Source organism: Spermophilus citellus, assembly GCF_964194105.1.
Source record: "Spermophilus citellus genome assembly, chromosome: 12".
Classification (NCBI taxonomy): domain Eukaryota; kingdom Metazoa; phylum Chordata; class Mammalia; order Rodentia; family Sciuridae; genus Spermophilus; species Spermophilus citellus.
Window position 1 is genome coordinate 29,245,039 of NC_138198.1, and position 26,609 is coordinate 29,271,647.

At 38.4% G+C, this 26,609-nt stretch overlaps 1 pseudogene across 1 annotated transcript; it reads left to right on the top strand.

Annotated features, from left to right (window-relative positions):
• Positions 1-3,595: 3,595 nt before the first annotated feature.
• LOC308631922 (ADP-ribosylation factor 1-like) lies at positions 3,596-4,137 on the top strand (annotated as a pseudogene). The gene has a single exon. The product of its transcript is annotated as an ADP-ribosylation factor 1-like (transcript).
• The last annotated feature ends 22,472 nt before the right edge of the window (positions 4,138-26,609 follow it).

The window sequence follows — 26,609 nt, forward strand, 5'->3', positions numbered from 1 at the left end:
TCACCTGAGACCAGATGACACGACACATCAGTAAAAAGGACTCATCTCTGCGGAAATGGGATGACAAAGGGCTTTCTATGACCCCTGTTCTATTTTGCCTCATGCTGTTTCTGTGGACAGAACATAAACCGTGCAGAAAGACTGTGTTGGGGTAAGTGCTTCTACACCAAGACTTTCTAAGATTGTGTTATGGTCTTACCATTTTTCACTTTTATTGCACAACTGTCTCATTTCTGGGTACATTTCAGAGAAAATTCTTAAGCAAGCATTCAGTTAAACCCATAAAAATGTACTGAAGTGTGATCAAGTGGTTATTTTAACAATTTATAATTATAGCTTCTAACATAAAAGCTGCTTCACACTTCACATGTCAGGCTTGTTAGGAGTCAGATAAATTCCTAAATGTGAGCAACCTCTATTGTATTTCTGTCCTGAGCTATTTTTCTTAAACATTTCTACAGTGGCTTTTAAGAGGTGACATTAAGGGAAAACTTTGACGGCTATCTTTTATTTTTATTTATTTATTTTTAAATTTTTATTGGTACCTTAGAATTACATAGACTGGTAGGTTTCATTGTTCACATAGTCATACATGTGCATAATTTGATCAGTTTCATTTCCCTGCATATCCTCTTTCATCTCCTCTTCCCTCCCCTTGATCCCCTTGATATCCCTATTTTCATGATTATTTGGTATTTTGAATACTTCAAGTATTATAGAAACAATGGAAGAAAAGCCTCTTTTTATTCTCTTGCCTTGAAGAAGCTTTCTAGTTTATAATTTTGAGTGTGATGTATTCTGAACCCGGCATAAAAGTGGTAGATGTTCCAGTGCAAGGTTGGCATTTTTTCGTTCACTGTCCACTGCTCAGAGGTTCACTTTGGCCATCTAGTATCCTCTGTCTTCAGTTGCTCTGCCTTTCTTGTTGTTGAACTTGCCTCAGGCCCTGTGTGCCTTGGGTCTCTATTCAGATTCCTGGTTTCTAAAATGGACACATTGGAGGGCCCTGGACACCAGGAGAGCACCCACAAGGTCCTGCGATCATGACAGGAGAATAGGGGAACTGAGGATGGTGAGATTGCTCAGTGCTGCTGCCTACAAATTCCCTGCCCTGGGCAGTGCCCTGATTCTGAGGAGGCAGCAATGGATGCTCAGATATTAAGTTCCTCAAAGCTTTCTGCCATGTTTGAAGTCTGTATAAACTTAGGGAAACAGTGATGGGTTTTTTGTAGGGGGGAAATATACCTATATATATTTTAGAAAAATATACACATAGAGAAATAAATATATATATATAAATATATATATATAAATATATATATATATATAAATATATATATATAAATATATATATATATATATTTAGCCAGAAGATCTAAGTGTTCCTGACCTGTTGTGACTTTAACTGTGTATTAATCTCTTAATCTCCTTCCTGGGTGAAATAGAGATGACCGTGATTTCCCTGACACCCGTCTCCTGCCCCCACCACCAGGTAAGATGGGATAGTGTTATACCCACTTAGAACATTGTGAAAGAAGAAACAACAGCAGAAAGAGAAATGTTATCTCCTATAACAGTAATAAATGCACTTGAGTTTGAAAAGCACCAGACACTGGGTACTCCAGGGCCTGAATCTCCACATGCTGCTGGTGGACCCCTAGGAACCTCAGTAGAGTGCTGGGTTCACCATCAGCTAACAGAAAACAGTTCACCTCCCTAATTTATAGGGAACTAAGGTGGGTATGTTTTGGAATTGTGCTTGAGTAATATGGGAGTAAGGTTTAATACCTCTTGGTCTGTGCAAGAAAAATAAGGTGGAGACTAAAAAAAAAAGCTAATATTGGCAGGAAATGAGTATTTTAATTCCAAATAAATGCAGTTTTTGGGAAGGCTAGATGTTTTCTTAGATAGTCTTTCTAGAAGATTTTTCTGATTCCCAGATATCAAGTAAGGTATCAATCAGGAAGCCAGTCTCCTGGGCACTGGCTCCCATGGCTCAGGTTCTCTCTGCCACCTTTACTTCCCACATTTTTCCCTTGGTGCTCATGATCATCAGCTACAGTTTATGGCTACTAAAATCCTACTGTGTAAAGAAAAAAAAAGCACTAAAGAGGAATTGACACATCAAGTAATTTAAGCAGAAGGAATTTTTCTGCTACCTTCTTTTAAAATACAAAATAATTTTAATAACATGTATTAAAAGAGGTGTTGAAGATATTCAGTCATGCATAAGTGAATATGAAACTAAAACTGTGCACATGCCTCCCTTATGTCCTTTAGTGTTTACAGTTTACTAAAAGACCTTCTTTCCCCAAGCAAATGTAATTTCATTTACATAATTTTGGTATGTTTTATTAAAAAGACAATCAGACTTCCTATATCACTTTTCTATTACTATGAAGAGAGTTAGGTTTACCTTTGCTCAACACATACTTGTATATAATTTTTAAGTCTTAATTTACTAAATTAGATTAACTACAATACTATGGTATATCATAACACAGTCCTGCATCAGTACATGATGGGGACATGTTCTGAGAAATGTGTCACAGAGTATTCCATCATTGTGCAGACATCACAGAGTGCATTTACACAAATGGATGATATCAAACAACTGTTTGATGTGACCACTTGATAAAATCAAGAGACCTGGTAAGCAGGAGCTGTATGAGGCTGCTGCCGACTTAACAGGTCATACGGTAAACTTTTTAAAATACAAGCAAAAGGAGCACACACTAAAATTATAATAAAAAGTACAGTATAGTAATTCTATAATCCAGTAACACAGTGATTATCATTCTTAAGCATTATGCTCTCTATATACTTGTATGTGCCACATTTTTATAGACTGTCAGAGCAGTAGCTTTGTTTACACCAGCAACACCACTGACATGTGAGTAATGCACTGCAGTACTCCAGCTACCACATTGTTAGGTGATAGGAATTTTTCAGCTCCCTTATAATCTTATGGAACCATGATAATGTACATGGTCCATCACTTCCAGAAACATCTTTTGCGGGGCATGATTGTCCCACGATGTAGACACTATCAGTGCAGCTTAAATGCAAACCTGTTCAAAAAGGATATAAGTGATCCACAATACTCTTAAGAGCTACAAAATTAATCATAAGCTTATCTAATCACCACTTTTCAGTCTTTTGTGAATTAAACATGGATTTTCGCTGTCATTTAGGAAAGTGAGAGAAGAGAAAGTTGTGTCCAGGGAGGTAGATTAGTGCCACACTATGGCAACTCTTGAATACCAAAAGAAAGAGAGTCCATATCCCACAGCAAGGCAGAACTAAGGGAAGCTTTCAGGCTGTATGGACAAAGGAAGAATTGGTCCTCATAAAGGGATCCTTCAGAGGTGGGGACTGAAGGAAGGGCTTGCAGGGAGCAAGGCAGGGTGAAGGGGTGGTTTATAAAAAGAGAATAGGACATTGCTTTTAAATATAGTATCAGAAGATGAGATAATAAACAATCAAGAATGGGTGGCGGTCAGCGCTGCCATCTTGTGGGAGCCAAACCAACACTTGGCTCGGAGCAGCCGCTGCTGAGGTCTCTGGCCAGTGTCGCTTCCAACCACCCACAAGAATGGGGAATATCTTTGCAAACCTCTTCAAGGGCCTTTTCGGCAAAAAATGAAATGTGCATCCTCATGGTGGGCCTGGATGCTGCAGGGAAGAAGACGATTCTGTACAAACTGAAGCTGGGTGAAATTGTGACCACCATTCCCACCATAGGTTTTAATGTGGAGACCGTTGAGTACAAGAACATCAGCTGTGTGGGACGTGGGTGGCCAAGACAAGATCCGACCACTATGGCGCCACTACTTCCAGAACACCCAAGGCTTGATTTTTGTGGTGGACAGCAATGACAGAGAGCATGTGAATGAGGCCCGCGAGGAGCTCATGAGGATGCTGGCTGAGGATGAGCTGCGGAACACTGTCCTCCTGGTGTATGCCAACAAGCAGGACCTTCCAAACACCATGAATGCTGCTGAAATCACAGACAAGCTGGGGCTGCACTCCCTACGTCACAGGAACTGGTACATTCAGGCCACCTGTGCCACCAGCGGTTTCAGGCTCTATGAAGGACTGGACTGGCTGTCCAGTCAGCTCCTGAACCAGAAGTAAACCAGAATCCCCCACCCCCTCACTTTCTCCTCTCCGCCCTCGCTTTCCTCTCATGTGGCAAACGTGCAACTCTGTGGTCCTGAGTGCCAGAAGCTGTCTCCATGGGTTGGTCAGTGTGCATCGCACTGTGCTGTACAAGTGCAGACGCAGCCTGCAGCCAGGTTTTTATTTAATGTAAATAGTTTCTGTTTCCACTCAGGCAGTTTCTGGTACTCCTATGCAATATTACTCAGCTTTTTTTATTGTAAAAAGAGAATCAACTCACTGTCAGTACTGAGGAGGGATTTAGGCATGTGGGCACCTGGGCTCCAGGAGCTCCTGGGCTGTAGATTGGTGTTGGGATCCATTTGGTGGTTAGTTTTTAACCCAAACTCAGTGCATTTTTAAAAATAGTTAAAAATACAAGATAAGGAGAACACTTGAACACACAGAAGGGAGACTATGCCTAGTGTACAGCCTGAATGCTGGTCCATCGGATCAGCTGTTCCCCTGTGGGAACACATGACCGTGACACAAACCGCCATCCACTGCATGGTCCCAGTAGAGACCCCGTGACTCACCTGTCTTTGGGTCACTTGCATTCCATAGCGTTGTGCTTGTACTTGTGCTCACACAGTCACCTGGGGGCGGGCTGGGAGAGCCATTGCAGGGGACACGGCCCAAACACGCCCTTTGTTGGCATGTGGCCAGAGCAGTAGCCCATGTTCCCAGCACCCACTCACTCTTGCATCTGCTCAGCCCACTGGTAGGAGGTCTGGATCTCACCAGAGTGAGTGTGTGCAAGCTGGGAGGGTTGGTCCACTCCAGACCCACAGGTCCCGGAGCACCCCATCTCCATGTGTGAAGTAGCTTCCTCCCTCTGCCTGCAAGGGTCTGATTTGCCATCAAAAAAGATGACCTCTACTTTTTTCTTTTGTATTTTGATAAACACTGAAGAAGTTGGAGCTGTTAAATTTATCTTGGGGAAACCTCAGAACTGGTTTATTTGGTGTCGTGGAACCTCTTAATGCTTTCAATACACGATTAGTAATCAACCGTTTTGTATAATTTTTTCAGTTTTCATTTTGACAAGCACTATAATTATAGTTATTAGAATAAACTCTCTTAACTGTTAAAAAAAAAAAAGAAGGGTGGCAACAAAGACTCTTTCATATGGAATTCAATTCTGTGAAGCTTCTGCAGTTCCAAGTTGGGTTAGTTTCTGGAGCACAACTGCATTTTTGTGTTACCTTCTTTCCTAAACAGCCAAAAATTATATCAAAGTAGTGTTAACCACTCTTCCTCCTGAGGGAGGATGCAGGCCAGCCTGCTTTCTGCCTCCTCTGTGGATGGGCTCATCACCTGGGCCCTGCACAGCTTGTCCAGGTCCCTGAGCCCCTGGTCCTTCCCCCAACCTATCAGAGTGGTAAGCCAGGCTCTCCTGCTCAGGAAAGCCTGCCTTCCCCACTCCAGGTCTCTGCTGGGAAGACATGTGTACAGGACCTGAGAAGCCACCCCAACATGGCCCCTCAATCCTAACTACAGTTGCAGAAGCCTTGACCTGAGGCTTGTTAGTGGCACTGGGGTTTGACAACATTACCCAGCAGAAATGATCATGTAGCTGTGGCAGAAGGATTACAAGTTTACAATCAGTCTGAGCAATTTAACAAGACTCTCTTAAAATAAAAAGGGCTGGGGATGTAGCTCAGTGGTGAAGCACTAGAGTCCCAGCACTAGGGCTGGATCCTCAGTGACTTCCACCCTCAATACTGGAATTTAAAAATAAATAAATAATAAAAGGAAAAGAAAAAAAGATATAGATTATTTAGTGAGTCCATGAAGTGGCTTCACTTAGCCCTGAGTGAAGCTCACAACCATAAACCCCTCAGGGAAAGTCGGACAGAAAATGTAAGTGTACAACATGAAAACGAGCACAGATGGGAAAGAGAAGGGTTTCAGGGTTGGGTAACTGAGCATCTTCAGTGCCCTTGAAGTCTTAATGGCAACATGTTCTGTCTCCAGCAGAATCTGGAGGAACTAAGCTGTCTCTCAATGGGGAGCAGAGCTGTCTGGAGGAAGCATGATCAGTTAAGCCAGTCTACTAGTTCTCTGTAAATGTGATATTAACCACATGCAGCCCCCAAAGCCTTCTTTGCACATGATAGTTGGACAAAGCAAAGATGCTTTGCATTCAGCAATGACTGGAATCTATATTTTTGTTTCCAGTTGAAAAACATGAAAAAGGCAAATAAAAAATATAGATTACTAAAATATACACAGTGTACTTTTGCAACAGATTTGCTACTAAAACTATGATTTTAAAAATAAATAATGGCAATGATGTGGTAGACAAGTAAACTCCAGGCCCTTATCTCTCACAGAAACATTGAACAACTAGAACCACTAAAATAACTTTATAGGAGAGCAATGGAAATTTTAAAAGAAGCTGAATTTAAAATGGTAAGAATTTTTTTCACATTTTTACTTGCCCCTGCCCTACCTTGCAGTTTAGGGGATATAGCAGCTTGATATTCAGTTACTTCCACAACCCAGAGACAGCAGAGAATGATTTGCAACTCTGCCTGAGCAATTGATTCCTGAAGCACCAAACTTAAGAGCTCAAAGAGGCAGAAGTGGCTCAGAATAGGAGAAACCATTGGAAGTAATAGGTACAATTCATGAAAACCATTCTTATAGAAACTACAGATGCCTAAGGCAGGAGACCACTGACTGAGGAATATGATAGAATAGCTCAAAGTCCCTAGAAAAAGATGGGGTAGACTCCCAGGGAAATTCAAACAGGGTGGAAGCAGCTGTATATATGGAGTATTTAGGAAAAAAGGCACGTGCAGGTCCTGAGATGACACACAAGCATGCAAAGGAGGCAAGAGAGACAAAGAGGTAGGGAAGTTATTGCATAAGAGTTCTCAGAAGGCACAAGCCTTCAAGCAGGCTGGCTAGTGAGGACTTCTCATGAACAGAACTAGTGTGGTGGCTGTTTTCTTTAATGCTCAATTTTCAACAAACAAAGAAACAATAAAACTTGGTCTACTCAAAAGAACAAAATAAAGCTCCTGAAATCATAGGTTTTGGACTTACTAGAAAAAGTTGTTTTTCTTTTCTTTTTTGCTGAACTGAGGATGGGACACAGGTCCTCATTCATGCTAGGCCAGTATTCTAACCCAGTATTCTAACATGCCCAGTCCTTTTAGAATTTATTTTGAGTCAGATGTCACTAAGTTGGCCAGAATAAACTTGAACTTGCAATTCTCCTGAATCATTCTCTCACATAAACAGTGGCTAAAAGAGTCCATTTTCATTATACCTGCCCTACAAAAAAATGCTAAACAGAGTTCTTCAAGTTGAAATGAAAGGATACTAAAAAGTAACTCAAAGCCATATAAGAGTATAAAGTTCTCCAGTAAATGTAAGTACATGGTGCATTGTCCCTAAAGCAAAGAGGTTCAATGATAGATTATGTCCCTGAATGTCCCCTCTCTGTTCCCAAAATACCTCACCAAGTTAAGGGAATAATGAAAGTAAGACTGGATGCATACTATCTCAAAGGACACTGGCTTTCTCTTTTGCACACTGGAAACTGCAGCACACCAGTGCTATCTGTAGAAAGCTACTTTCTTGAATATACATCAGGACAGTTGCTCCTCAGGATCAAGTCAGGCTAAGCCTGCTAATGCTGATGACATCACTGCTTCTGCAGCCTAACATACAAAACAAAAAACAAACAAACAAACAAACAAACAAAAACCTTCTATGAGTGGGGACAGACATGGAACAGAGAGCTTTGTGGAAAGGATATAGATATCACTTGTCCAGCCAGCCACCAATGAACAAAACACTGAGAGAGAAGAGCCATTAGCTAGCAAAGTACTGTGAGGGGCAGAAGTGCTGTCAGCCTGTCAGCACTGAACTCTTCTTGGAGCAGTCACTGATCTCTCACAAGCTTTCTCCAGTGAACCACATGTCTCCCATACTGTACTCAGTCACTTTCTTTGGTCTGTCTGCAACCCACCCCACTACCCTGGAACACTTGGGCTATAGATAAATTGGACATGGATAAATTTAAGACCAGTTACTACTGGAATTTTGGTTTATAGCTACAATTCATTTTTCTATAAGATTTGAAAGCCAAAGCCATAAAATAGCTATAAATCTATGTTGATGGGTAAAAAAATATAATTTGTAACATCAATAATAAAAAATGAAGAAGGTAGTACTAAAGTTCACCTAGAACCTTCAGAGGAACACATCCCTGCCTGCACATTGCCTTTGGATATCTAACCTCCAGAACCATGAGAGAATAAATTTTTGTCATTTCACATCATCCAGTTTCTGGTACTTTGGTACAGGACCCCTAGGAAACTGAGACAGAATTATTTCTATATATATTTCTATAATATATTTCTATAATGCAGCCACTATGGAAAACATGAAGATTAATTGCTCTAACTGACAGGCAGGTGTTTCAATAAAGCCTGGATATTGATGGAAGCTAATTGATTGCATACCCTTATTGATCTACTTTAAGGAGATATAGTTAATTAACCCTTTCCTTCATTACTTAGGGATGTACAGATTAAAAATAGTACCATAGCAATTCTGTATTCACTTCTTTCTTTAAATATTTATTTTTTAGTTGTACACAATACCTTTATTTTTTGTTTATTTATTTTTATGTGGTGCTGAGGATCGAACCCAGGGCCTCGCACGTGCTAGGCGAGCACTCTACCGCTGAGCCACAACCCCAACCCCTGTATTCACTTCTTAGAATCTTTTTTTGATAGCTCTCAAACTTCTTTGCAATACAGAATTGTATAGAATTCTTAAAATTCAAACTTCTGAAAAGAACAAACAAATGTAAAGTAGAAGACAGGAGCTCAAACCCAACAAACTTGCATCTGCCTGATGCACAGGAAATGTGATTTATTTTGAGCATTGCTCAGAGTGTTGAAGACATATTTTCAGGCCAAGTTCTGGCATTTCTTCTGCCTGCCCTTCTTTGTTTGCAGCTACTTTTAGAAAAGTGCCCTGATCTTTTAATATTTTTTCAAAACTGTGCTCTCCCCCAGTTCTTAGCTGGGGAAGAGCTGTGTCCTTTCTTAAGGACAAAGTGAAAGGAAGACTTGCCAATCATCAATAACACAGGGAGCAGAGGGTACCTAGGATATCAACAGAAGGTGAGCTTCATGCTGCTGTCCTGGAGCTGTCCTTGTAAGTATTTACAAGACACCATATCTAGACACATCCCTAGAGGACTTGTCCTTTTATCTTTCAAGCAGAAATATATTTTTATTTATAAATGTTAAGACTATTTTTAACAAAACTATAAATAAGTAGAAGAAAACCAGTAGAGAAAAGAAAACGGGAGTGAGGAAGGGAAGAAAGGAGAAGTACTGGGGCCTGAATTGGAGCAAATTATATTCATGCTTATATAATTATGTCAAAATGAACCCCAATATTATTTATAATGATAATGTACTAATTTAACTTAAAAAAAGGTAGCTGGGCACAGTGGCACACACCTGTAATCCCAGCAGATCAGGAGGCTAAAGCAGGAGGATCACGAATTCAAAGCCAGCCTCAGCAAAAGCGAGGTGCTAAGCAACTCAGGGAGACCCTGTCTCTAAATAAATCACAAAATAGTGCTGAGATGTGACTCAGTTGTACAGTGCCCCTGAGTTCAATCCCTTATACCAAAACAAAAACAATTTTTTTTTACATTGCGGTGGTATTTATTTTTATGTATATTATCAAAGAGCTTGTATTAGGAATATATTCACTGTAGAGATAAATTATTTAGATTGTATTGATATGAAGGAATCTAAGACTAAATCATCATTGAACGAATGATTTCAAAAAGCAATGAGTTTTTTCAGTGTATAAACTTAATTTAATTTTAATTTATTAAATTTTGTAAAAGAGTAGAAATAATGTGTCTTCTAGCCATTATCATATACATGTTATATATGACAAAATTTATGTCAAAGGTATATTTTGAAGGAAGAGATCAACATGGAAGACCCAGAAAAAAGAAAATAACTGAAAGTGCTTTAGATGCAGAAAGGAAAGCTTAGGCAGGAAGCTGTAATTCTGCCAATCCAGAAAACTGTCCAGAGAGTGGCAGGTTTTTAGAAACCATCCCAGGACAGAGGAGACTAGGCTCAGTGAAGAGCATGTGGGTTCCCTGGACCTCCCTAAGTAATGACCCAGTGTGCAACATGTGTGCTGATGCACACAGCAGGGTGCTCCACAGTAGAGGAATGCTGAGCCACAGGATACACAGCTCCCATAGCAGCAGCAGGCCTGCCCTTCATCTGAGGGGCAACAGCACCTCACCTCTCAGGACTATTGTTCCAAATACACCTGGCCTGGATAAACTGCAGCCAGAGCCTTGTGTTTCTGGGAAATCCAACAAGAAAATGCAACAATGAGTCGGGGGTCCATGGCAGACTTCCTCTTCCTACACATCCTAAGGGTACAATAGTCCCCCCATCCCAAAGGGGGCCAAGTTCAGACACCCCAGAGGAGGCCCAAAACTATAGATAGTGTCAAATCCTAAATATACTATGTTTTTCCTATACATGCACAATTGTGATAAAGTTTAATTTACAAATTAGACCCAGTAAGAGATTACCAACAATTATAATATATAATTATATATATAATTTTTACATTATATAATTGTAATATATAATTATATAATAGAACAATTATAATGATATAATAAATGTTATGTATGTGATTGTGGTATCTCTCTCTTCAAAGAATAAAGATAAATGTTAATGTTTTTAAGAAACGGTTGACCATAGTAACAAAACACAGAGAGAGCAACCATGGATAAGGAAGAACTACTTACTATATTTCAGTGGGTAAAGGAAATGAATGAAAACAATTTTATGGGAAGAGTGCACAGAAATTAAAATCCATATGTGCTGTTGATAAAAAAAGCAAAATAATGTAGCCACTACAGAAAACATGAAAATTTCTAAAAAAAAAAAAAAATTAATAAAGAATTACCATCTAATCCAGCAATCCTACTTCTGGGTATATGTATCCCAAAAGCATTGAAAGCCAGATCTCAAAGAAATATTTGTATACCCATATTCACCAAAGCATTATTTGCAGTAGCCAAGAAGTAGAAACAACAAAAATATCTATGAAGACATTAGTGGATGAAGAAAATGTGGCATGTACATATAGTGGAATATAGGCAGCCTTATAAAAAATGGAAATCCAATCACATGCTGTAACATGGATAAACCTTAAAGACAATATGCTAAGCAAAATAAGTCTGTAATAAGAGGATATATACTATATGATTTCACTTGGTAGAAAGTATTTAAAATATTCAAAATCATAGACACAAAGAAGAAAGTTTGCTTCCAAAAGATAGAGGGATGGAATTAGTGTTCAATGATACAGAGTTTTAGTTTTGCAAGATAAAAAAGTTCCAGAAATCTGTAGCCTAACAATGTAAGCATTTTTAACACAACTGAACTACATACTTTAAAAAGGTTAAAATAGAAAATTGAATGCTATAATTTTTTTAAAGGCTCTTTAGTAATTTTTTAATCATTTCAAATCCAAGTATTTAATTGAATAGTAATGCAAGCATGTTGTTTAAAACTGGAAATAATTTCATATTCTTAACCTCTACTTCTTTACTCAGAACAAGAAATTCCATTAATAATTTCTTATGTATTTTTCCAGAAACACTAGATACATTTATGTGCACATATATGTATATGTCTATCTCAAGAATTTCAAATCATCACACAATGTATTATGTCGTGTCTCACGATTAAACACTCAGGGTCACTCCAGGTGAACTGGGCTGCACGAAATAACCACAAAACAGAGACAGACAAATACCTTTTTTCTTTGGGTCCTGTGATGGCTCCTCTGACCTTAGGGGTCCATGAAAAGAGAAAGAGAGAGAAAGAGCATGTGCTGAACCCTTTTATTGGATAGAAGCCATTCAAATGAGGCAAGGGATCAGATTTTAGGGGGTTGAATCTAGCCTCATGATGTCTGCTGTCAGCAGGTTGACTGACATCTAGGGAGGCCATGCCCATCTCATGTGTGGGGATTATGGCAGAGCAAGCAGAAAGATCAGAGAACAGAGGGGCAACATTGATTCAGTTCACTCTGTGTGCTGGATGCCCATAGTTCACACACACACACACAGCCCATGGCTGGCTTGCTATATCTCCACATTCTCATCACTCAAGGCTAAGGGGCGCTCATTTCCTGAGCGGCAGCTCCCAATAGTATATATTGGTTTTCTGTGCTTTACCAAATGTTTCTTAAGGCTTGTTTATCAATAAGTATATTTACTGCGAATTCCAATATTCCATAAAACGAAGGCGTCATGATTTGTCATGTGCTCATCTATTTACATGAGCTGGATCATGATTGTAAAGAATGAGGCAATTGGTAGTTTCCACACACCATCTGTTCACCTCTGTGAGTGTCCCCTTGTGATTAATTTCAAAATAGTGGGTATGTTACGTGGTGTAGATGGTATCTTGAGGGAACTTAAAGCACCATCCTGGGGCTGGAAGTAAAGCTCAGTGGTACAGTACTTGCCTAGCATGCACAAGACTCTGGGTTAAATCCATAGCCCTGCAAAAAAACAATCCTTTTGGATTGTCATTTCTTGGAGAACTGAAATACAGATGCTTTTAGACACTGACTTAATTTCACAGAAACAGCCCTGAAAGGGTTTAGTCAATTTTATGCCCCTCCCCACACAGTCTGAGAGAACCTGCTTCCCCTGTGCCCTGAGGAAGAGGATCCCCATGCTGAATCATCTTAACTTCACAGTCACAATTGCATCTCTGACTTGAATCCCCCATGCTGGCTGTGACAAGGCAGTTTGAGTGTGGGTCCTGCAGCTGATGGCCTAGGTTCAAGTCCCTGTGACTTCATAATGATCTGGGTGACACTATACAACTGGTGTCCTCTCTCATACAATTCCCTTATTCTTACATAGCAGGGCCCAGATGAGAATTTGGGGAATAAATGTGCATAAAGCACAGAGCATGGGCTCTGGCATTCACTAGACACTCAGCTATGTTAATTTCTTATGTTTGTTTCATAATTCTCTTTCTTTAGTTTTATGTTCTTGCTATGCCGTGATAACATAAATCTCATATGCTATTTACATTTTAATCTGAAATTTCAAACAAGATACACAAATTTAAAGTGAAAAGCAGTTTTTACTATGGCACCTTTGGGAAAGTAACTGTCCTAAGCAAGAGTACTGGCAAATGTTTTATGTAGCACACTGTTGTATCTTGCATTTCTTGATGGGTAAGAAGGAATGAACATCTTATTAACATACCTCTTTTTTTGTTTTGTAAACTCCTATTTCTATCTTTGCCCATTTTTAAATAATCATTTACATTATTAAAATGTATCCATTGATTTATAACGGTGCTTTATAAATTAAGGAAATTGGCTTTGTCATACATATTTAAATGTTCTCCATATTTATGGTTGATATTTTCTGATAGCATTTTTTCACACAGTTTTTTAAAAATATTTATTTTTTCACACAGCAGTGTTTTTTAAAATATTTATTTTTTAAATTGTAGTTGGACACAATACCTTTATTTTATTTTTATGTGGTGCTAAGGATCAAACTCAGTACCTCGCACATGCTAGGCAAGCGCTCTACTGCTGAGCTACAACCCCAACCCCACATACCAGTTTTAAATAAACCTAATTTATCAGGATCTTATTTTGTGACATCTAGGCTTTCCATCTTAGGAGCCCAGCAAGGTATGTCATCCCCAATGTTATATAGCAAAGTGCCTTGTCTTCTCTGTGGATGCTCTAAGTCACTACTTTCTATTTAAGGTGTGAAGCAGGGATCCAGTTTGGAATACTTTTTTTTCCATATAATCACGTCATTATCTCAGTACCATTTATTGAATAATCCCTTTTGTTACTGATTTGAAATGGCACATTATGTGCTACTATGTCAGTGTATTTATTAATAAACCTTATTCTGTTTCATTACTAATATCTGCATTCATGTGCCAAAGTATTATTTATTTGAATTAGTGCTAAAAAGATAGAATTAAACTTCATAATATATTTCCCTTACCTAAAAAATAATTCTCTTTATCTATTCTTTTCACCAATAGTCTTGGCTATTTCTGCATGAAAGCATTTCAAGATGAAATTCAGAAAGATCTCATTTCTTTTGGGGCTAATTTAGGGTAAGTACACAACATTATAGCATCAGGTCTAGATCTCTAAGGACAGGACTAGTTCCAGTTTTCTTTTATGCCTCGTAGTAGTGTTTTAATTTTTTTTTTTAAATACTTCTTGTTAATTTTATTATTTGGAATTCTATTACAAATGAGATCGATATTTATTTTCATTTTTTAGCTAATATTTCTAGATAGGAAGAAAATTTATTTTTGTTTTTATTTTTAGTTAGAAAATAAAAATAATTACACATATTTATGAGATGCAATTATATGTTGTTGTGACATATGTACACAATGTGGGATGATTAATTTGAGCTAATAAATATCATCTTACCTACTTCCGTTTTTTATGTTGGGAATATTTGAAATTTATTGTCTTAGCAATTTTTGGGGGTGGGGGTCCTGGGGATTCAAGTCAGGGGCTCTCAGCCACTGAGCCACATCCCTAACCATATTTTGTATTTATTTAGAGACAGGGTCTCACTAAGTTGTCTAGCGCCTCACTTTTGCTGAGGCTAGCTTTGAACTTGCAATCCTCCTGTCTCAGCCTCCCGAGCTACTGGATTACTGGCATGTGCCACTGCACCCTGCTATCTTAGCAATTTTTGAAATGCAGAACACATTGTATTAACTACAATTAACACGCTGGGCAGTAGATCTTTAAAACTTATTTCTCTTGTCTAATGAAAACAGCAAATGGCTTTTTATTTTATTTTTTCTTTTTGCAGTACTAGACACTCTACCACGAGCTACATCCTTAGCCCTTTTTTGAATTTTTATTTTGAGACACAGTCACACTAAGTTGCCCAGGCTGGCCTCAAATTTGCAATGCTCCAGCCTCATCCTCCCAAGTACCTGGGAAGGCACACCATACACGTAGGTCGATATTTCCATATTCCCTCTCCCACTCCAGTCCCTGGTATCCACCATTTGACTCTCTTTCTATAAGTCTGACTACATTAGAATTCACATTATAAGTGAGATTACATAGTATATTCTTTCTGTGCCTGGTTATTTCATTTTGTATAATATCCTTCAACTTCGCCCATGTTTTCATAATTGACAGAAATCTTCATATTTAAAGCTGAATGGTATTCTGCTTTGCAAATATGACACATTTTTAAAATCCATTCATTCACTGATGGTCACTTGGGCTGATTCCTCATCTTGGCTGTTGTGAATAATGCTGTAATGAACACAGGTACGCAGGTGTCCCTCTGACATAGAGATTCTGAATCCTTTGGATACATATCTAGGAGTGGGATTACCAGATCACATGATAGTACTATTTTTAGTTTTGTTGAGAAAACTTCATACAATTCTGCATCATGGCTACCTAGTTTATTGAACAATATTATAAACTTGATGAACAGGGGCCATATTAACACTGATGTGGACACATGCACCTACCAACCTAAAACTATGGATCAGTACTTCTCAAAGTATTTGTGGCACTAACTTGCATTGCTTTAATTAAAAAGTACATTAGTGAGATATTTTGCTTTTGTATGGTCTGTGAGGAGATGTGTGAGTGTGTGTGTATGTGTGTGTGTGTGTGTGTGTGTGTGTGTGGGTATGTATGTGTTTCAAAAAGCAAATAATAATAACTTGTCTTAATTTCTAATTTCTATGCCTCTCATATTGTTACCCTCTCTAACTGAATGCACTAGATTATTTGGAAAAGGAAGAATAGACTAGAAAACAAATCTAAAAATCTCATCTTTCAAAGGCCATAAGGCATAGCAATTACATTTTTTTTCTATTTTCTCAGAAGTAAGGGAAACTCCAAACTGATCTTCTCTAGGAACACATTAAGAAAAACAGCAAAAGCAAAAGTGTTGGATCTTATCTCAGTATGAATAAAAATGTGGAAAAGAAACACTTTTTGTTTAAATAACACAACTTGTTCATGAAGACAACTGCCCTCTATGGGAAAATTTATTTCAGATTATAAGGCAGAATCCATTTCACATCCGTGTCAATAATAATCCCCACTGAACAGATGTTCAGTACTGTTCCACAAATGACCTAGAGAAAGACCAGGTAGCCATTTAGAAAAATACCGAAAGCTGGATCTCTACATCACACATTAGATAGATATGAAATATTCTAAACTAAGGACAAGCAACCTTCAGACCAGGACCAAGTGAGGAACTGTCCAATTTTATAAATAAAGTTTTATTGGAACATGACCATACCTATTCATTCACAAATCACTTGTGGCAGCTTTCATACTGCAACCATGGAGTTGATAGTCAGCACACACTACAATATGTAAAACCAAAAGCATTTACTATCCGTTCCTTTACAGAAAGACTTTGTTGAACCCTGGTTTAAATGACTATCTCTCCTCGTTTGGGACTTTAAAGCATGTTTGGTGACATCCAACTTTCAAAACGACATCCTGACCTTCCCAATCTTAAAGTTTAGGGCTTGCTGATCAGAAATTTCATCACATCATATGTTCTGAGATTATTACTGTATCTAAAAAATACTTAAAGGCTGTCATCCCCCTTGGCAAAGTTATATCATTTATTTCATTATGCTTATGTCTATACAAACTTATAAGGTGTGCTCTTCAATAAAGGCAGAATATTATTCTAACTGCAAGTGGCATAAATACTGTGGGGCCCCTAACCTACAGGAGTTATCAAGAGTTGTTAACACAACAGTGTCTTGACCACTTCACCTCCATGGTGGGGCATTTTCTCAAGACCTCAATTAGTCTGTCACTAAAACATTTAAATCTTCTATGTCAGGACATCATTCATCAATACCCTGCAAACTTATGCATTTGGCATATTTACATTATGTGTACAAGCTGTAGAATTTGTAGTGTTCAACTAGCTTTACATACAAGCCTCACCATTTGTACAATATCCTATGAGTCACCTAAATTGCAGTGGTTTAGAAAGAATTAAACCCAGCTCTTCAACACTGCCTTTTCATGTATGTGTGCATTGCTGAGCACGCTTTTTGTTAAGCATTTAATTTTTCCATCACTCATTTTCTTGCTTACAATGAAAAAAAAAAAAAACTCAACTGCCTGTTCTCCCGAATGAATTTTAAAATCCTAATTTTAACTCTCTTTCTCCTGTGAGTATGCCAGCTTCCACTCATGTTATTTAAAACTCATATCCTAATTTCCATATGTCCCTAGTAATACCACTTCAGCAACCACTTAATTATATAAAAAGCAAAGATGTAATTTGTTATGTCTTGAGATTTGTTATCTATCTTATTATATATTTAAATTTCCTCTTGCCTACCATACCTCTCCTCATCCTAAACATGAAAACATGGTTCAAATGAGAAAAATTATTGCATTTGCAAAGTAATGGAGCATGTACCATGAATACAGAAAATAACCACACTTGTAGCCTTTAACTCCAGAATGTATGTGAAATAAGCAAAAGATGAATAGAGTAAAAGAGTATCAGGCAAGAAATAAAAATAAAAAGTCCTAGGAGTAGAAAGGGGAACATCTAAGCATTTTTGTACAAGGGGAAGGGCTTTTGAGCAGTTTAATGTACTGGGGAGGGATATAACTGATGGAGAACAGATCTGCCTAGAGCAGAAAATTATCATGGGAGGTGGGTGCTACAGAATCAATGGCCCTGAGAGTCATCTATTATTGTGTGGTTGCAGATCAGAGGGCCATTCACTTTCTTTAACCTTTTCAGCTCTAATTGAGTCCAGCATTTATCTCTATTTTCACTGAGACCCATAATCCAGTGTAAATGGGACCACCTCTCTTAGGTTCATTCTACTTTGTCCAACTTTGTGAGAAAGAAATGCTAAATCTCTAGAAATCCAATGCACTATCATGTGACTCTGCACCTTGTTCAGCCAGAGGAAGGAGAAGCTGTGCTCCATTTGTGCACAATGTGTCAAAATGTATTCTACTGTCATGTAATTTGTAAAACAAATTAAAAAGAAAGAATAATGACAATAGCAAAAGAAGAAGAAGAGGAGGAGGAGGAGGAGGAGGGAAGAGGAGGAGAAGGAGAAGGAGAAATGCTAAACCTCTTGTTATGCTTCCATCTGGCACCCAAATCCTTTCCCCCAGAAACAACATCATATGGTTGGCAAGCTTTCTATTTCCTTAAACTACCTGTCTGGATTGAGGTATTTTTTCTAATTCAATCCCACAAAACTTTATTAAGAAACTGTAATGGAACTGGCCCTCTGAGAAGCTTAATCCCAGTTCAAATAGCTCTCAGAGTCCAGGGGAGAAGAAACTATATAGACAAGGCAACTGCTGTCCACCATAGTATGTGCAATCCACAAGACTGCCTGGGGGACAAAGCTAATCTTTCAAGGGATCAATGATTTCCAATGTGGTGAGGCATATGGTAGGAAGCAGATGAATCAAAGTACACAAAAGTGGCTCATAGAACTGTTAAAGTGTTGCTGCTGTTCTGCAACAGACCAGCCAATCTTGGAGCTGTACTTAGAACTGGAGAACTTAGATCTAGGACAGGTCTCTGACAGCCAGATGAAACCCTGGAGACCCTGGAGAACCTTCGGTGCGACTTCCTAGATGATGTGGTGCATGTCTCTGTTTGAGTCATCTCATTAGCAATAAAATTAGAAACAGGGATATGTTATGGTAATACACCTAGACCTGAAATAAACTGCATACATAACTGAATAAGCTGTCAAGTGAATTTCCCCTCCTTCTTTTCCCAAAGGAGATTCATACTTACTAGAATATCTTACTCCTTCACACACTTTTTTTCTTATCTGTGATTCTCATGTTATTTATATTGTGACTTGACACCTTTATTATCCTCCTTATTTTTATTTCACTGGTGTCATCTGATCTTCCTAATGATACAAGTATCCATGATTCTAAACCTAAAACCAACATTCTTTATTATCTTTTTGAATTATGCAAATGATTTTTTTTTGTTTTTTTGTTTTGTTTTGTTTTGTTTTTTGGTACCAGGGATTGAACTCAGGGGCACTCAACTACTGAAACACATCCCCAGCCTTATTTTGTATTTTATTTAGAGACAGGGCCTCACTGAGTTGCTTAGCACCTTGTTGTTGATGAACCTGGCTTTGAACTGGTGATCCTCCTGTCTCAGCCTCCTGAGCTGCTGGGATTACAGGCGTGTGCCACTGCGCCAGGCCTCTATGCAAATGTTTTAAAATACCCCAAATAACAGCTACTCATGTACCTACAATCTACATTTAACAGAGAGAATCAGACTCTTTTTCTCTTAATACATAAAGCACTACAGATACAATAGAAGCACCCATCCCACCCCTCATGCTTCCAATATTTCCCTGTAATTTCTTCTACTCTACACCATTGAAGTCACCCTTGAGGTCTTTTAGAAAACCGGGATACTGTCACATCTCTTTCAATACAATATTAATTAATATTGTATTGAAATATTAATTAATATTGTATTGAAATATTAATTAATACTGTCACATCTCTTTCAATACAATATTAATTAGCTTCCTAGGAAATGTAGACTAATTCATGAAGCTAATTAATATTGTATTGAAAAATTAAATATTTTTCAATACAATATTTAAATACTGTATTTAAAAATTAAATATCCAGGTTGGGATTTAGAATGTTTCAAATTGTTTGCTATTTCTATTTTATTTTCACTGAACGATCTGCTGATACATATTTTTTCAATATAAAAGAAATCTATTAAATAAAATTATTTATACTAGAACTTGAGAATATTTACAATAATTTCTGATTTTCCTTAAATGAACTTTTTAAAATTCTTTTCAAAGAATGCTTTTTTTTTTCACACACACAACCTGTGCAGAAGAAAAACCCTACTTAAACTGCAAGTTGTCAATCCTTGTGAATCATAGCTCTCAATCTAAATTCACAGGGATATAACCTTCTAAACTAGAGTTCTGATAAGGCTTTAATGGAAAGAGGACAAAGTCCTGCTTAATATAGAATGTGATATTCAGGAAATATTATAGTTCTGAAAGATAGGACAAACTCTAAGTCATTTGGTTGTTATTTATCTATAAAAGCAATTAGAATCACACTGGATAAGCAAATAGCACACCGGGCTTTGCTCTACTAGGTCAATGACTCTTGCAAAACCATAGAAGTAACTGTCTTAAAGTCCAGTTGCAAAGAGAATCTTCTACTTTCACTAACACATACATAGGATAAGCCACTTCCTTAAGTTGATGTCACAGTCCCCCAGGATCCAGGTGGGGTAGTACAATCCTTCCCACAGATGAAATTTAGGTTGTCTTGGTCAGTGTATCTCATAATTTAACTTGTACTTGAATCCCATAATGAATTCAGAACCCCGATTCTGATGATAGAAACAGCAAATGCTGATATAAAACTGTAGCAAGTTACTGAGAAGGTCTAACCAAGACAACTGATGAAGTTGGCTACACCAACAACAGGTTTCTGGTGCAGACAGCCTTCTACAGGAATAAAATATTGTGTAGGACTTTCATAGCTAGACAGGAGAAGTGACTGCCTAGCCATATGAGGATGTAGGTTGAGATTCCATATTTCTATCAAAATCCCAAGTGAAACTGGTGGTCTGTGGACCACCTACTGGGTAGCAGGCTCCTTGCTTACCTAGGGCTTTTCTTTTTTAGAGATTTTTTGGAATAGTAAATAAGAATGGGCTTTTAATTTAAAATTACTGCTGTTTTAGACTCCAAAAAGAGAGTCCGCCTGTCCTTTTATGCTAGGCATTGCCTTCTCCTCTCTAGCTTTAAAGGTCCTAGACATCCTCTTTCTCCAATACAAGGCTGCCCAGTTGGTATTGGAAACCTGCTGTGCAGTATATCCACCTTCCTGAGGGGTCATGGCTAGATCTTCTGGGTAACTTGCTGCAGCTTCTCCACCAGTGCTTGCTGTTTCACCTTCATGCTGTGGAGATGGCTTCTTTCCTTAAACCTTATGAACCAACCACTGCTAGTTTCAGACTTTTCTTCGGGAGCTTCCTCAACCCTCTCAGCATTCATAGGATTGAAGAGAGTTAGGGCCTTACTGTAGATTAGGGTTGGTTTAAGGGAACATTGTGGCTGGTCTGCTCTTGAACCCAGACCACTAAAACTTTTTCCATGTTGTAATGAGGCTGTTTTACTCTCATATTATTTCCGTGTTCACTGGAGCAGCACTTTTAATTTTCTTGGAAAACCTGTCCTTTGCATTCCCAGCTTGCTTGCCTGGCATGGCTTCTGGCCTACCTTGGCTTTCCACATGCCTTCTTCATTAAGCTTAAGTATTTCTACCTTTTGATTTAAATATGAGAGACAAGCAATTCTTCTTTCACTTAAGCACTTAGAGGCCACTGCACAATTACTAACTGCCTTTATTTTTATAAAAAAAATGATGTCATATTTTATTTGAAAAATGACAATAAGATTTGTAAAGCAATTTACAAATATCTGGTATACAGTAGGTTCCCAATAAGTACAAGGTATTGCTAATATTGTGACCAGAATTATTACCACTTCATTTAAACATGGCCCAAGGAGAGGGTAAGATGAAGAACACTAGTTGATGGAGAATCAGAACAGATGGCACTTACTAAGTTCACCATCTCATGAATGTAGTTCATGGTGCCCTAAAACAATTATAGTAACATCAAAGATCACAGATTGTTGTTACCTATGGAATCATAATGAAAAATCTTTAAATATTGCATGAATTGCCAAAACATGACACAAACATAGAAAAAGTTTACAACATGGAAAAAGTTTTAGTGGTCTGGATTCAAGAGCAGACCAGCCACAACATTCCCTTAAACCAAACCCTTATGGTTGAAAAAATTTTGCTTACATAATTATTCAGTACAGGGTTCCTACAAACCTTCACTTTATTAAAAAAAGAATAAATAAATAAATTTCTGCAAAGTTGCAAAATGCAAAAAATCAAAGCACAATGAAACAAGTCAAGCTCTTAAACCAAGTTACCAGTTTAAAACAAACAAACAAACAAAAAACACAAGAAAATACATCTTCTAGGAAATGTGCCTTCTCTGCTATAATCATTCATCTGACTGTTGAAACAGTTGACTCCTCTCCTTCAAAAACATATCAAATGAGGACATTTACTCTACACATCAAATGAGCTTAAATATCCAAAGACATACTGTATCCCTTGGTATAAGAAGGTAAAGTCTTTCCTATAATTTAAGACACATTCCTAAATTTCCCTCACATAAAAAGTCCTCTTCTTTTTGGAATGGGTTCTACAAGTTTGAATATCTTTTCACTCTGTTTGGTTGTTTTCAGATATAAAGGCAGTTCAGCCATGGAAGAAGTCACTCCTCAAGAAAAGAATATCAATGTGAAACAGAACACCAATAAAAAATGCTTTACCAAAAAAAAAAAAAAAATCCCTTTGCATAAGACTCCTACAGGTCCAATCCTTTTGGATTGTGACCAACCAAATGTCAGTTTGGAATTTTTGTGCCTACACTAGTTTTATGCATATATTGTATTTCATGTACCAATTAATATCCCAAGGACAAACACATAGCAAAGCATAGGAACATTTGCCCAAGTGACAAGAATAAAGATCATTAATTGTGCCCCTTTCCAGTAAGGAATTGGAATTACGATACATCTTTTCTATAGTTTTTTGGAATTGTAGAAGAGAGATTATTGTCATACGGTATCAGATATAGTTAGCACAGAGCACAGATAGAACAAGGAAGGAAAAAAAAGACAAAAAAAAAAAACTGTAGGACAGGAAAAGTATCCAAAATACTTTGAGGCTGGACAATAAGTATTTAATTGGTTATTCTAAAATATATGAAAGTCCACCTCCTAGGGAAAGAAGTGAATACACAGTATCACTCTATTAGATACAGGTTAGGGCAACCAGGCTTTGAGCCAGTGACTAGCAGCCAGTTACCGGGATGACTCAACCTCACCAACCCTGATCAGGTGCTCCAAAATCACTGTGAGATTATTTCATACAACACTTGTAAGTATCATAAGGTCCAGGAGAAAACATTTGTTTGGTAGTATGAAGAACAGTGACTTGGATCATGGTCTTTGCCTCAGAGCTGTGGCTGTGCTTTGCCCTAGGAACTTTCTGTGCAAAGGTGCAAAATGAGATTGCCCCAGAGCTATGGTAATGCCCTGCCTGAGAAAGTTCTGTGCAAACATACAGAACAATAACAGTCTTGACTTTGAGCCCAGACACCAGCTGTAGGCGATATAGAATTCTGAGCACAACAAGATAAACACAACATCTTACAAGTGTCACAAATTTCAAGCTTGCCTGCTTTGCAGAAACTCTGAAAAATGGGTTTCCTGGGTACAGCAGGATAATAATAGGATGTTCCTAGCATTTCAACAATAGAATAGCTACAAAAATGTTTCTAGTTCTGTAACTTTTTAGTGCACAAGCAACAATGTTCACTAACTTCCTGATTCTGAGACCCTATATAATAAACATGCTGAGCTAGCTCAGGGCCATTGTTCCTCCATTAGAGGTAGGTGTCCCACTTGGTCCCAGCTTTCTCTCTATAAGTTTTGTGTCTTTCTCAATCTCCCATCACCCTTTGATGGTTTCTAGGGTTAGGCCATGCAGGTCATGGCAGGTAGGAAGCAAATGAAAAGCAGGGATAAAACAACAATAAGGATGTGTAAATATGGCATGGTATGCAGAATGTCCCCACAGATTACTACTCCCTAATGTGTGGAAAATGTGAATATAAGACAACTGAAAAAAAAGGGGGGGGGGGACTTTTTACACATGACCGAGGTTAGGTAAGTGACCCTGGATGACCATGTTGATTCAGCCTAAGCCCATGAGTCCTTAAAAGCAGAAAGGTTTTTCTAGCTGTTAGCAGAAGACAAGAAGATGCAGTAGGAGAAGACACCAAGATCTGTATCATGGAATGTGGGAGACCAACCTTACACTCCCAGACTGGGTGCTGAGGCTCTCAGTTGCAGAAATGTGGCAGAGCTTTCCCCACCCTTCTTGGGTCCGAGGGTCAGTGTCTTGTGCATGGGTGTGTCTTGCTACAGCCCCATGGGTGAAGCTATGCTCACCTGTTCCTTTGTAATATAACCCCTTCCCCTGTTTAGGATAGAATCTTCCATGGAAGTGCCTTGTGTGTGTCCCCTCCTCTTACTGTGCCCTTGGGTGTGGCCTACCCAGGTATCAGTCAACCTGCTGGCAATGGACATCATGAAGATAGACTCAGCCCCCTGAAACCTGTCCCCTTGCCTCATTTGAATAGCTTCTCCTCAATAAAAGGGATCAGTGCGTACTCTCACTCTCTCTTTTCCTGCGAACCCTTAAGGTCAGAGGAGCCGTCACAGTGACCCCAAAGAAAAAGGTATTTGTGTCTCTTGTGTGGTTATTTTGCGCAGCCCAGTCAGCCCAGTTTTACTGGAGTGACCCCTGAGCCTTTTAGTTGAGAGAACAAAAACCCAGCAATGGAAGAGGATGCTTAACACCTGCTTTCCTTCCGAGAATCCATTTTGGAAAGTGTGAGTCAGAGGTGGCCAAAGAGACTCATCACCCTCAATAAAAATACTGATGAGGGGCTGGGATTGTGGCTCAGTGGTAGAGCGCACTCCTACCACGTGCAAAGCCCTGAGTTCAATCCTCAGCATCACATATAAAATAAAAGAAAGGTATTATGTCCTAAAAAATAAATATTTTAAAAAATGAGCTTCTCTGGAGGGTCACATTTCATCACCAATTCTGGAGGAATGAAATACCTCCAGAGTGACTGACTACAAGAGAAGTATCAGACTTGTGCTGGTCTTAGGCCCCTGGCCCTTTACTAACTTTGCTTTTCACCCTGAGCTGCAATAAAACACAGCCATGAGGGTGACTATATGTTGAGCCCTGTAATCCCTTCCAGTGAACCAGTGAACCTGGGGAAGGTTCTAGGGCATTCATGAAACAGCTTGGAAAATAACTCTTCTCCAGTGCTTCCAGCAAAACAAATAAATAAGCCAGGCATAATGGCACATGCCTGTAATCTCAGCAGTTCAGGAGGCTGAGGCAGAAGGATCAAGAGTTCAAAGTCAGCCTCAGTAACTTAATAAGGCCCTGAGCAACTTAATGAGACTCTGTCTCATATGAAAAAAATAAAAAGGGGCTGGGTTGTGACTCAGTAGTTAAGCACTCCAGGGTTCAATCCCTGTATTAAAAACAAACAAAAACACAAAACAACCAGCCCTGCTGACACCTACACAGAATTCATCCATATCGACTCAGGCATTAGACTTGTGTAAGCTATAAGCTAATAATTGTATCTTGTATTAAGCCACTAATTTTAAGTCATTTTAATAACAGCAACCAATACAATGACAAAGTCAATACATGCTTATTGCTGTTGCTAATAAAAGTGTGACTATTACAAGTACTATGTTTATTTTCTAGCCCAAGATCAGAGCACCAGCAGACTCAGTGCCTGGTGAAACCCTATTCCTCAGTACAATGTGGTCTCCTGCAGAGTTGGAAGGGAAAGTGCCCAGGGAGATCCCTCCAGCTCATTTATAAGGTATTGATCCTACCTGAGGGTGAAGCCATCATAACTTAATCACCTAACGTCCCCACCTAATTGGGTTTGGGGATCAAGAATGATAGATTTCACTCATCTGTTAATTATGCTAACATTACATTACCAAGCATCATGCAGTGCTAGGGATGCACCAAGCACAGCCAGCTTCTGACACCACTGTGCAGCACAGTCTAAATACACAGTCCTGGCCAAGGATACACTGTCCTCACCACATCATCAAGGGTTAGTAAGCCCCCATATTTATTTTTTTTTAAATAATTTAATAGTAAGTATTTGAAAATTAAAATATTTTCATGAGCTTGCTATCTCAATATCAACTTTTCATAATTTTAAGAACATACATTAGAAAAGGAAAACAAATGAAGGGTACTTGGTCAATATATCATCACCTAAAATTATTTAAATTTTCAGATTTATTCTTTTCACTATATCTGGTAATTGAATTTCACATATTTTTTTTTAAAAAATCAACTTTCAAAATCAATCCCAATTATCAATGGATTCTGAAATATGAATCCTCCACAGCCAATTTAACCACCAATTGGTGATACAAGTTAATCCATTGATTTAAGAAGCATTTACATAGCAACCACCATGAACGTCACTATTCTTGACACTATTTCTACCAGGGCACTTCCCTACGATCAAAATGGCAGACTGACACTTAGATGTGGCTTCCTCCCAGCTTAAGTGAAAATAAACAATTTTCACCATTTCCCATTCCTTTAAT